Consider the following 10,741-nt stretch of genomic DNA (forward strand, 5'->3'; position numbering starts at 1 on the left):
CGCCTCAGTCCTGCCACCAAAGCCCAGGGGGGAGGAAGCACAGCATCACCCAATTTGTCAGGTGCACTAAGCCAAGCCTCAGTAGACTCCGTGAGCATCAGGAAAATCCAAAGGTGCTCAGCATGCCTTAAGACTTAATAAGCCATAAAGTCTGAACATCTGAGCTCACAACAGCTGGATGCTGCTCATAACGTTGTCAGCTCAGAACATTGCCTTTCATGGAGCAAAGCCACCCTCTTCCACCAAGATAAACAGCAGTGAGGTTTCACAGACCCATGCACACAGGGAAGCTTGTAAAACTGCTCAGCCCATTACACGGCACTGGAGACTTAACACAAAAACACCAAAAGCACACAGATCTCCCCCAGAGCTGACCCACTGCGTTATGGCAACACGTGACAGCGTTGGGCTGATGGGGAGAGAAAAAGCTCTGGCACTTGTGCCCATGCGTGCACACACACACAGAGTCACAGGCACCAAGAGGGAAAGGAAGCACTGACAATGAAATTGGTGCCTTGGTAAAAAAAGCAGGAATCTATTTTGGGACAGATTTCAGAGTCTGTTGCACAGGGTATTTCAGTGCTTTGATGCTATGGTGATAAGTTCCCTAAATGTATCCACAATGTGCAGGAAGAAAGAACTGAAAACAGGACGCATTTTAAAGCAACAGCTCCAATAAGCATCTTACTGCCAGCACCCAGCACTCCCAGCCACACGCCTACCTCCCACTGGTTTAATCCTGCAGCCCAGTGCAAAATGGTGGGGTGCAGCATCTGGACTGGAGTATTTCACTGAGGAACACTGCAGGCAAAAGGAGGGAGGGTTCAAGAGCTTTCTCCCAAAAACCCAGCCTAAATGGGAACCCCCAGTGGGAGCTAACCTGCAGCTGTGTCACAAGCGCTGAGCAAGGCAGTGCCCCACAGGCAGTCCTCATCGACACGGGAAGGCTGCTCACACCAGGGGAAACATCCACGGGGTCTGCCAGGAGCAATTCTCTAAGTGCACCAGACCAGAAATGTCTCTTCTGGAACAATTACTCTAATCACCTCTGTTCTGTGAGCAGAACAGCCACTCAGGGAGAGCCTGGAGCACAAACAGCATTTTCTTGGTTCAGCTCTGGGCTGGGGACCAGAAGTGCACTCCATCTCTCATGAAGATCTGCTCCAAACCCCTGTCCGTCCTCTGGCTGCTCTCATTTTTTTTTTTATTTATTTTTTTATCGTTAGCAATGTAAAGGGAGCATCACATGTTGGCAGGAGGGTGGTAGCTCTGCATGGAGGCGGGTGAGCTCTTTAAGGGTGTGTGTTCATTTTCATATGTATATATTTATCTTCTCTCCTCTCTTGCCCTCTTCCAGACTCTCTTCAGCCCAGTTTCCCCAGTGAAGAGAGGTTGGACACCAGCACCGTGCCCCTGCTGCTGCATCTCCTCCAGCAGCCCGGGAAAGGCCGGACCCCACCCGTGCTGCTCCCTGCAGTGGCCCCGGCCCCGCTCACTGAACTGCCCAGGCTCAGCCCTGCCTCACCGTGACCCAGCTCAAAGGAAACAACAGCGGGAAAGGAAAAATACAACTGCAACTGTACTGCAGCATAATGCATTTCTGTAATGAAAACACATTGCTCTCTGCCTCCCCGGCTGAATGCAAAGGCACTTGGTTGCTGGGGCTCCAACCATCTGCAGCATCGCATTGTCAGGGAGCGCAGGGAAAGAGCTCTGGAAAAGCACACAGGGTAGCACATGGGGACAGAGGGACCCTTAACGAACCTCTCTCAAGTCCCTGAGTTGGGCTTATTTTCTATCTGCTCATTTCTTATGATTAGTTAATGAATTGGAGCTGAATCAGACCATTCATCAGCTCTGCTTTAATTGCCTGCCTAGCCTGGCAGAAACCTTGGAGCACTTCAGTAAGTAACCTACCCCCCTGAGCTTGAACTGCAGTCATGTTTCCTGATGAATTACGAACAAAGGCAGCAGAGGTAACAAAACAGCATTAACTAACTCCCTCCCCACACTTCACGCAGTGGACAACTCGTCTCAGGCACAGGGGTGAGGGAAGCCCCCCAGCCTCCCAGAGCTGCACCCAAAGGGCTCCCTCCCACGGCTGCCCTGGGGAAAATAACAGCGATAGGGCACCTCAGGAGGGAATTCTGCACGGCCATCTCAGGGGGAAGCTGGCAGGCTGCTCTCCTAGGAGCCTGAGAACTGTAGCCAGACTGGGGTCTATAAAACGTCCCTGGGGACCGGCACCTGCTCTGTGGTGAAGAGGATCTCGTTATTCCTTGGTGAGAGGACACGAGTCACGTAAGAGGATGCTGCATCCAAAGCAATGCAATGCCTTTATGATCACATCTTGTCATGTGCTGAAAAATTACAGAAAGGTGCTACTGGAAACAGCGTTGACTTCAAGAGGGCAAGGGCAGGCTCGAGGCTTTGCTGGCTGGAACCACGTTGGTCTGACAAACCCAAGTGCCACCAGTAGCTCAATAATTATGAAACCCTGCTGGGCTGTGATTTCTATGTCTTCCAGTTGCTGAGCCTTTGACAGTCATTCTCAAGAGTTTCTTCCTCTTTTATAAATGGAAGTCAAGGGTTTGTTTTTTCTTTCTTAGATGATCACATGATTGCAAGAACATGGGACTTTAAAAAAGGTATCGCAATACCGCTAAGTTAGTGAAAGACCACGTTGTGCAACACCAGTATTTACTTCTTGCACTCTCCCAACCACCCTGCGCTCCCTTTAGTAATGGGTCATTTCCTAAAACATTAGAAAACAAACAAACAAACATTAAGGCTGTAGCTCATTGAGACACCCAAGCCGTGATATATTCTCAGTCACCAGGTGCTCTAATGAACACTTATTTCCACGTGTTTCATTTCCTGACTTGATCTTGTTTAGTTTTTCATAAGCCACCAACCCAAAACCACAACAGTTAAAGCACCAAGCACCTCAGCTAGATTCAGAAAAAAAAAAAAAAAAAAAAAAAAAAAAAAGAAAAAGAAAAAGAAAAAAAAAATTAGCTGGAGAGAAAAGCCCAGGAGCACAAGCAGTCCGTCCCGGCAAGCCCCCTCTCGGGGGGGCTCCTTACCCCAAACAGCCCGGGGCAGAGCCCCTCACCCCAGCCCTTTTCTGTACCTAGCTCCAGGAAAGTGAAAGGGACAAATCTGACCTCAAAACATTTAGGTTGGAAACACCAGAGCAGCCCAGGAATGAGCAAGTTCCTATGCACATTTATCAGTATTTTGGAAGGTTTATTTGTTGTCAAATATTTGAGGTTCATTTGTGCCACTACATATATTCAATGTAATAATAGCTGTATAGACTTTAAGTCATGTGTCCTGTCCCGTCCCGTCCCCAAGTCTCAGTATGTCCCATTTAAAAAGTAACATTTCCAAACACTCGGCAAACCAGCGCTCAGAACCCAGCACCCCCGGTGAAGCGATGGGGACTTACAGGACGCGTTGGCAGAAGCTTCACGGGCGATCGCTCCGACTGCGCCTGCTTCAAACAGAAAGCTGTGGAGAAACCAGAGGCCTCCGCTTGGTCTGGCACACAGGGCACCGAACAGCGGTCGCACTGATGAAGACTATACACTTAATAAAAGCAGACAAAAGATCTGTTAATACCAAACTTCCAACCTGAATATATTTTAGAGACAGGAAGGATCAATGGATAGTGATTTACTGTGGTCACCTGCATAACAGACCAGTGAATTTTGTTGCCTACTTTCTGCATTGAGCCCAGGAAACATTACAGTGAAATGTTACTGCCATGTTACTATAAATAAGAAAAGAGAAATGACTATTTTTACATGTATATGTTTAGAAACAGTAAGATATATAATCGTTTCTTATTTGGTGATGGGTAGAAAAAAAAAATAGAATACATATATTTACTTTATTGTTTGGAAATACTTGTACAAATTCAGTGATGCTTAATATTTTTTCCATGATGTGAAGTTCATTTTTTAAAAAGGCTTTTTCAATTTATCGTACTATTAAGGAGAAGACAAAAGTCAATAAACAAAGATATTAATTTTCTGGTTTGTAATAATCTTCAAAATATTTATTTTGTATTTCTGTAACTGAAAAACAATGGTTTAAAAATATTTTAAGTTCTCAAAAGTTTACTTATCTAAGTTTATAAAACTGCAGTTTAGGTCTGTAACCTGTAGATTAATTAAGAAGTTAACTGAAGACAAGTGGATTACTGCACCTTGTACCTGGAAGTGTAAGCGGCAGAACCGATTTGCGGCATGAGCGCTCTATAAAACTCGCTCGCTAGCCTGGTGGAGGTCAACGGGTGGAAAATACGGGTCTTGATGACATTTTCAGAGCCAAACGTGCATTATTCCATCCTGTAGAAGCTGTTGTGCTACCATTAAAGTTTTTGCATGAAAAAGCAGGAATGGTTATTTCTGATCTCGTCTCAGTTCCGCGGTGGCAGGAGCCAGAGCTGTGCTCGCCCCCACCTCACCCGCGGGGCTCCGGGTGCCTCGGGGCCGCGGCTGCAGCTGGCACCATGGCCGGGCCGAGCGGCAGCCACCGATCTGTGCTGGTGACGTTCTTTGCCTCCCTACAAGCAAATACAACAATCACATTAAGCACTAAGCAATGCTTGACTTTAAAAAAAAAAAAAAAAAAATTTTTTTTTGACTGCTTTGAAACCTTTGGATAAGAGAGCAGCAAGTCACCTCATTCCGCTCTTGCTTCGTTAAAGGCAAGTTGCAGGAGGCACTGACACAGTGCAGGGAGGGGAGGGGAGGGGAACTCCTGCCCCGCTTTGTCCCATCTCTTGCTGTTGCGCTGTGTTACTGCCCCCTTTGCTGCGGGACTGGGTCGCTGCTGTTCCCTCTCAGAAAAGCGAGTAAATCTGCATGGTTTTCAGCTCACTTGTCCAAGCCCAAGATGACAAATTAGGTTCATACTTTCAAGCCGCGGCTGGATCGGTAAACTGCTTCGATATGACTGCCTAGCATGAAGAGCGGGTTATTGGGCATCATATCCACGCTTAACATCATGCGACGCGAAGCAGCTGAGAGAGATGGCTATAAAATACTCATACATTTTATTTTTAAAAGCAAGACATTTTGCACAGTGGGTGGTGAGGGAGAAGAAGTGGATGGATAGAGAGCATCATGACTCAGGCTCCCTTGCCGGGGACTTTTTTCAGCCCGCCGCCCCCAGCTGAAGCAGCAGCAGGGACTTGGCGCGGGGTCGCTGCGCTCCTCTCCAGTGCTCAGCCCCGAGGCGGCAGCAGGCCAGCAGCGGGCAGGCCGGGCTTCGGACAGGAGCCCCTGGGAGAGAAGGACGGCAGCTCCGTGTGAGCAGGGGCCAGCTCACCGCCTCACCCTGCACACCAAGATCAAGCAGAAGGAATTCACAGGCCAGGCCCAGACCCAGCCCAAGGATTACCCCGACGCCCATCTCAGGCCAGGCCCCGCTCCCACCCGCTGGCTGCGCTCAGCAGGGAGCTCGGGTCCGGAGGGGTCTGCAGCTGGCCAGCCGCAGATTTCACTGCGGAAAGCTCTGAGGACACCCCTGCCTCAGCCTTAATGGAGGCTCCAGCACAGCTTCAAAGGGCTCTTTGTTCCCTGCCACCCTGATTACGCAGTAATGTATATTTTACAGCACCAGCTCTGGGCTATGTAATTCTACAGCAGCTACACAGCCACATACAGCCGCGCTCTAACAAAGTACTTTAAAAACATGAGTAGTTGCTTGGAGTTGCCGTTCTATTATGAAACAAATACCGCTTTTGCCTCGGTGCAGGAGACAGGGCAATTCTTGAGATTTAATGCATTAGTTCAGCTTTAAAAATGCATCAAGGTAACAGAACAGATTTTCAGATCAAAAAGGAATTTGGCTGTAGGATCCTGCAAAAGCCGGTGCGAACAGCGTGGGGGCTGGTGGGTGGAATCCATCTTCTCCGGGACTGAGTCCCAAACGGGCTGTTCACATTTGCGTCACTCCAACGTCACCGCTTTCGGCGCCGCGCTGCGGGACACGGCTCCCACCTGCAGCGCACCCCAGGACGGGGCTCCTCGCGCCCCACCGCTGTCAGCGTGGATCCGGCCCCAGGGGCAGGCACTGGGCTCCCTGCCCCAGCAGCGCCCGGCCGTGCAGGCTGAAGGAGTGACCAAACACTGCGGTGCCAGCCGTAGCAGTGGGCATATCACAGAGTCACAGAAGGGTTTGGGTTAGAAGGGGCCATAAAGATCATTAATTCCAGCCCCCTGCCATGGACATGGACACCTCCCACCAGCCCAGGCTGCCCAGGGCCCCGTCCAGCCTGGCCTCAAGCACCTCCAGGGATGGGGCATCCACAGCGTCTCTGGGCAGTCTGCTCAGTGCCTCGCCACCCTCTGAGTGAATAATTTTCCTTGTATATCTCACGTAAATCTCCCCTCTTTTAGTTTAAAGCTGTTGCCTTTGTCCTATCACTACAATCCCTGATGAACAGTCCGTCTCCCCAGATGTCCTGCAGCCCCCTTTAGGTACTGGAAGGCTGCTGTAAGGTCTCCCTGGAGCCTTCTCCAGGCTGAACATCCCCAACTCCCTCAGCCTGTCTTCATCTTTCCCAAATGCACTGGGAAATAAACCTGCACAGCTGTGGGGCCAAAATTTTTCAAGGCTGCTAGACAAGAAAAATCTCAGCTGAAGGTCCCAGATCACCAACAGATTTATACTACAGGAACAGATTTAAGCCACAGGAAAAGGGGTTCTTTCCTAATGTGCATGTGTATTTAAAACTTTGCTTGAATTCCAACAAATTTCCTGTATTTATGGCAAACGCTACACCCCACACTGAATTTAGTCCTGACACATTTTGGGTTCCAGGCGTCATCTCTGCCTGCTGACACGGTGCTGCTAGCTGGATGAAAGAAAACCCTTTTCTAGCTGTGGCCCCAACAGTAGTGAAGAGACTTCAAAATCTGTGAAACATTGTTCCAGGAGGAACAAAAGAATTGAGCATAAACTGCACCAGCCTCAGAGCACCTGCTCAGTGCTGACTCCATTTGGATGTGTTGGTTTTCTCTCACTGTTATTGCCCGAAGTAAATTCAATAATGTTTTGCTATCACAGGCTCGCAATTCATTTAAATTGCCTTTTGTTTGCAATTCAGAAGTAAATACATCTAGCAAAGCACAACATCTTCAGCAAAACTGATGCTCTAGGACCTTTGCTATGGAATCGCATTGTTTAAATCTGGTTTAGCAAAATAATGACAGTACTTTAAACACCAGGCTGTTATAAAAATATAGCGTTTCCCGTTCTGTTAAACTCACCTGTAAGTCCCTCTTTATGAAATCCCTGCACGGTTTAAGAGATTTCTTTAAAAATACCAAAAGCAAGGAAACAACACGGCCTCAACCCTTCTGCCTAATCCGTGGTTTGAGTAGCGGCTGGAGTTGTACCTGGACATCGGCTGCGTCCTGCAGCAGCCAAAGCTCTGAAGGCAGCTGCTGGAGGTGACACGGAGCAGGGACCTGCAGATCAGGGAGGGGATTTCAAGGTTAAGCAGCCAGACCTCACAACACAATTGCACAATCAAACTGACCCAGCCAAAACCAGGAACAAAAAAGCCCATCAACCAAAAACAGCCACCAGAAGCCTGCGTTTCCTTCCCTGCTGGAGGGCCTCAAAGCTGGGGAAGGAGCAAGACAGAGACCGCTGCCAGAGGGGTGCGTGCTGAGGGGGCTCCTCTCCATACACAGGCAGCTCAAGAACCAGTCAGTGTTAATGGCGACCCCTTGGAAGCGCTGCACAAATATTAAAACAAAAAAAAAAAAACAAAAAAAAAAAAAAAAAACAAAAAAAAAAAACATTCTAAAAGAACCTCGCTGGTAGCTGCTCCCTGGCAGCCGCCCTGCTGCTCAGCAGCCGATGGCACCTCCAGCTCACTCGGTGCCTTCAGCTGCTCCCCCCTTCAGTGGAAAATAATTCACCGAAGGTCAAGCAATCCTTCTAACACAGCCAGACAGCACTGAAGAATAACTGTTACTGCTTTAAACAAAATATAGATCCGGGATACTTTGCTGGTGCCACAGAGTCAATAATTCTCTCTTCTGCCAGCAAAACCCACAGGGATTAATAAACTTCTCTGAACTGAATTCCTGAGTCAGAGGCAGCCCTGCTTAAGTCTTGTGTCAGGAACAAGATATTTTAGTGAAATATGCAACAGGGAGCTTTCATTTCTCCTCATCTATATGGTTCCTATATAGATTTTCCTACATAGATTTTTATACTATACCAGATTATTTATAACATTAGCCACAGATCAGCCTCCTGACCTTACTCCTCTTTCGAGGCCAGAAAGAAAAAGAGGTCCCAACCCCAGGGGTCATCCAGGAAGGAATAAATAGCAACAGGATCCCAGCAGCGTTCACCACGGAGCAACAACCTCACGGGGGGTGGAAACAGATGGATCCGCCTGCTGGAGGAACCTGAGCAACCCGAGGGGTGAGGGCACCGCTGCCGCCCGCCCTGCCCTGCCCCACGGACACGCCGCTGCCCGCGGCCCCAGGCGAGGGGTTGGTGCTGGGCAAGCTCTTTGTTACTTCTGGTGCTGCTCCACAAAGAGTGCTAGCACATCCTTTAGCCCTTAAACTCGTGGCAATTACCAGGCAGAATTCGAAGCTGGCTGCTTTGCACTACTCCAAGCAGTCCAGCAGCAACTCAGCCAGAGGAACGCGAGAGCACAGGCGAGCAGCGCGCTGCAGGGCCGGGGTGGCTGAAGGTCCTCAGGTACATCAGGTTCAGTGCTCGGCTGAATCGGCTGAGGACAGACATAAATCCTTCCAACAAGAAGTTAGGTGCAGCTTCAGCGCTTCTGAGGGACAGCCAAAATATATTCCTCCTTCCAAACACATACTAAACCTGAATCCTGTCAGTCAGCAAAACGCTTTACTAATATCAGGGGAAATTTAACACAGCTTCTTTTTTTTTTTTTTTTTTTTTTTTTTTTTAATGAGGCAAATTCATCAAGTGCCTGCATAACAGGCACATGGGTGGGAAAAAGAGTTCCCCGTTGCCCTGGTGCCCACGTTCGTCTCGCTATGAGCTCGCTCTGGGCAGGATGCACGCAGGAGACAACCTGAATCAAACCTGCCACCTCCTGCACATCATGAGGCGGGCAGCAGGGCACTACCACAGACAGGTACCGTACTCACTCTGCTTTGGAAAAATCCAGACATCAAAACATCTACACGCTGTTTAGCGCTTAGTTTCACATTTCCGAAGTTGCTGTGCAGCTTCAGATCCCATCCAGTCTTGGCGTCAAGGGACGTGGCCGAAGTCCCCTGCTGTCCCACTGAACTTTTGCCAAAACGTTAACTTCCTTCCGTGATGTTATTTATAGCTCGTAGCATTTCTGCGAAAAGTATCTGTACTTTCCTCTGAATAGAGGAAAACCCAAGGACAATGAAAGTAAAGGAAATACCCCACTGCATGACAGCAGAAATTTGGAAGTCGGGAAATAAAAGAAAGAGGCCTGTTCTTGTACCTGTGAAATTATATCCTTCAAAAACATACTCGGGTTTAAAAAAAAAAAAGTTCCCTCTCCAGATTATTATTTTTTTTTATTATTTTAAACTAAAATCATACCAGGAAGAATATTAGGAAAGACCAGAATTTTCTTAATAACATGGGAAATCCAACACACACACACACAAAAACTCTTTATCCTGTTACCAGCTTTTACTAGAGAAAAAAAGCACCCGAACGAGCACAGCAGTGACACCTCCTGGAAGCCAACAGACAATTGCAGAAAAAAATCCAGCTTATTAGCTCTGCCTTGCTGATTAAGAATCAATTTGTTTGGTTCACTCAAACACTGAGAATGTAAGGAACACCACCGTTGGTTAACTTCCCTGTTATGAGAGAAAAAACCAACTGCACACACACCCCCCAGGCTTCCCAACCAGCTCTGTGCAGCGTGCACGTGAGGCTGTTCTCCAGGCGGTGGCTGAAACAAGAAAGCCCGTATCGTAAGAGCAACAAAGCAACTTTTGCTCTAAACCTCTGAAGTAACTTTTCTCTGCTCGGATTATTGACAAAGCAGCAGCCAGATAAATTAATGTTTTCTTGCTGTATTCCCTGCTTCTTGGAAATGAAGGTGCTTTTGTACAAGGAAATGATCAGTTCACTTCACCTGGTAACTTTTTTTTGTAGAGTCGTGGTGACCAAAACACATGTATTTGGGAGTTGTTTGTAAGTCCCACCTTGCTATCCAGGGCAGTACAAGGATTTGTTTTACCACGTGCTGCTTTTGCTAGCAGTTAACCAAAACGGTGGCCTTCTCGCCTGGAGCTCAGAGAGCAAATCTAGCGTCTAATTCAAGTTATTTAGAAAGCCCTTGCTCATATCTTTTGTAAGAAATTTCTGTTCTCAGCCTTGGCACAAATTTGTCTCCAAGGAAGCCAAATATGCAACAATATTCAGGTCCAGGCAATGCACCCAGAGTTCCCCAGTATCAAGTTATTTCTGAATTGGTAAGTCCATGTAAAAATACCATAACGGTGGTCGGTCACTCGGGTCATTGAAAAGTAAAACACGTAAGCATACAAGCAATGTTTTTCCCTCTATTGTGGGATATTTACAGCCAAGTTCTCTCCATATGGTACTCAAAAGTGATACTGAAAATAGGCCACAGTTGAAAAGCTGAAAAGGAAAATTTATCATGTTAGCATTTGGGATTTTTTTTTTATTTTTATTTATTTTTAAAAAAAGGAAGCAAAGTCAA

The 10,741-nt window shown here is 47.6% G+C and overlaps 1 protein-coding gene across 1 annotated transcript in view; it reads left to right on the forward strand.

The window, feature by feature from the left end:
* The window catches only part of SH3RF2 (SH3 domain containing ring finger 2), a 34,136-nt gene extending 32,685 nt beyond the window's left edge, over window positions 1–1,451 (forward strand). The window contains exon 9 of the mRNA XM_032196915.1: window positions 1,358–1,451. The gene's annotated coding sequence lies outside the window, so the exon portion shown is untranslated. The remainder of the gene's footprint in view (window positions 1–1,357) is intronic.
* The last annotated feature ends 9,290 nt before the right edge of the window (window positions 1,452–10,741 follow it).

This window comes from Aythya fuligula, chromosome 14 (genome assembly GCF_009819795.1).
Source record: "Aythya fuligula isolate bAytFul2 chromosome 14, bAytFul2.pri, whole genome shotgun sequence".
NCBI classification, from domain to species: Eukaryota; Metazoa; Chordata; class Aves; order Anseriformes; family Anatidae; genus Aythya; species Aythya fuligula.